Source organism: Diachasmimorpha longicaudata, unplaced genomic scaffold (genome assembly GCF_034640455.1).
Source record: "Diachasmimorpha longicaudata isolate KC_UGA_2023 unplaced genomic scaffold, iyDiaLong2 ctg00000270.1, whole genome shotgun sequence".
Classification (NCBI taxonomy): Eukaryota; Metazoa; Arthropoda; class Insecta; order Hymenoptera; family Braconidae; genus Diachasmimorpha; species Diachasmimorpha longicaudata.
This window is the reverse complement of record NW_026974049.1, coordinates 7,501-10,000: the sequence shown is the minus strand read 5'-3', so window position 1 is coordinate 10,000 and position 2,500 is coordinate 7,501. Positions and strand designations below refer to the sequence as shown.

The window sequence follows — 2,500 nt, the reverse complement described above, 5'->3', positions numbered from 1 at the left end:
CCGCAACGGTGGAGGCCGGCGAAAACGCGACGCCACACGTGGGGGTTGGGCCAGGGGGAGTGGGTGGGTATCCCTCGGAAAAGGGACGGTTCGCGGGGTGGTGCGGGGGAGGGGGGACTGGCTGCTTCGCAGTGCGAAGGGCATGGACATTGCGGTTCTCGCAACTAGCTCCAGCCACGCGCTAGTAGTTGGAACCTCCCGCAACGGTGGAGGCCGGCGAAAACGCGACGCCACACGTGGGGCTGGGTCTCAGGGGGAGTGGGTGGGTATCCCTCGGGAAAGGGACGGTTCGCGGGGTGGGTCGTCGGGTGGGATGGGTTCCCCCTTTCTGTGGGTCTGCTCCCTCTCTGCTCCTCTTTCGAGGGGAGTCGAGGCGGAGCACTCCTTCAGCGCCTCCACCGGGCCCCGATCCGAGCTCCCCAGCTCGGCGGGAACCGGAAGGCCCCCTCCCAGGGACGGTGCTCAGCGTCCCGAGCTACCCAGCTCGGTGCCGCGGGGAACCGCCCCATCTAACCCTTAATCCTCTTATTCATTCTTTTTCTTTTACTTTTCAGCCTTTCAGCTATTGCCTTTCGGCACGGCCGGCGACCGTCTCGTCCACTTCTAACCATGGCAGAGCATCTATTGAAAACAATTCCGGAGTCTAAGCTGCCCCCAATCGGATCTCCGGGGGGGCACAATGATGCGTCCGTCGTGCGGCGAAGTCTGCGCATCGCTTCCCAGCATGCCAGAGGAACAACACCAGCAGCGACTACATCGAGGGACCCAAGGAGGGTGGTGCCCTCAAGGGTTCGTAGTCGCCCGCCGTGCGCCGGGGTACTGCCCTCCCGACGAGGGAAAGGTTCCAGCCTTCGTGCTGTCCACGAGGACGTCGCAGAGGACGAAGGAGTGACTGCGCATCCGAGCCAGCCAACGCCGGGATCTTCAAGATCATCAACCGGTGAGTCCACTCATTTATTAGGTAGGGTTCGCGAGTGCCAAGTTAGTCTAAGTAGGATCGATAGTCATCGCGTCGCGACCGGAGGCTCACCGGTACCCCCCGTTCCAATAGGTCATCCTCCCCGGACCCCTGCGATCGAGGGACCGGGCGCGCAACGCGACGTTAGAATACTGCAATTGAACATGTCCCGCTCAATTGCAGTAACCGGGGAGGTCTTCCAGTTAATTCGCAAAGAGCGTCTGGACATATTGTTGCTCCAAGAGCCGTATGCCATTCGTGAGGCGAACACCTGGGCCATCCGCGGCCTAGGAGTCGGAATGCGTATTGCCGCGAGCTCAACGGAGCGACCGTGGGCGGCCGTCGTTGCGTGCAACTCCATCGTGGAGATTGCTTACGTGTCCCAATTAAGTAATGCACATTGCGTTTGTGCTGAAGCCCGCGTCCCCGGTGGATCCTTCTTCGTCGTCTCCAGTTATTTTCAATACTCGGACGACATAGAAATCCACCTGAGGCAGCTTGAAAAGGTTCTCAGCTGTCTCAGGGGTCGCCGCGTTCTGGTGGCGGCCGATTCGAACGCCCAACACTCCCTTTGGAGCCCCAGGACCACTGACCGTGGTGTCCTCCTGGGTGAGCTCATAGAGTCTTTCGGTCTCCGCGTCGCGAATGATGCTAGGCAGGGCCCAACCTTCAGGAGTGCCGCAGGTACGTCGTTCATCGACGTCACACTGGCCACCCCTGGCATGTATAAATTCATACGTGCATGGAGGTTGGAGGACGAGTGGTCCACCGGTGACCACACGTCGGTTTTCTTTCGTTTAGCAATCCGCAGTTCCTCACAGCGCGTCAATAACTCGGGAGTCGGCGAGGGCTCTACCATGCGGTTCAACGTTCGTCGGGCCGACTGGGAAGAGTTCGAGGCGACCCTCGATGAGGAGGCCCGTGAGAAACTCGTGGACCATCCGCTGGATTCTACAGCGGATGTTGAGAGAATGGCAGAAGTACTGGGTGACGTACTCACCAAAGCCTGCCAAGATTCAATGCCGCGCCGCAGACATTACCGTCGCGCGAATCCGTGGTGGACCGAGGAGCTGACCAGCAAACGCAAACTGGTCAGTCGTCTCCGAAACGGCTACCGAAGGGAGACTAACCCTGACGCGCGAAAAATTAAACAGAGTAGGTATCGTGTAGTCCTGCGATCGTATACCAGGCTACTTAGGACAACTAAAGAAAATAGCTGGCGCGGTTACATAACGACCGAAAGTAATGCGAATCCCTGGGGCTTCCATTATAAATACGCGGCTGATAAATTACGTGTAGGCACGGTACTCAGCACACTTAGAACCGCGAATGGCACGACACTTACAATGCGTGAGACTGCTGAGGTACTGTTGGACACACACGTACCTGACGATGACCCCAACGAAGACACACCCGAACAGACTGACATCCGTGAACGCGCGAGGAACTTAACGGTCCAGACAGAGGACGCACGAGACTTGACGGACGACCAACTTAAGGGTCTCGTAAAGACCCTTAAGAACGACAAAGCCCCAGGATGCG

The 2,500-nt window shown here is 58.6% G+C and overlaps 1 pseudogene; it reads left to right on the top strand.

Annotated features, from left to right (window-relative positions):
* LOC135172380 (large subunit ribosomal RNA) overlaps positions 1–2,500 on the top strand; it is a 9,377-nt pseudogene that overhangs the window by 3,366 nt on the left and 3,511 nt on the right.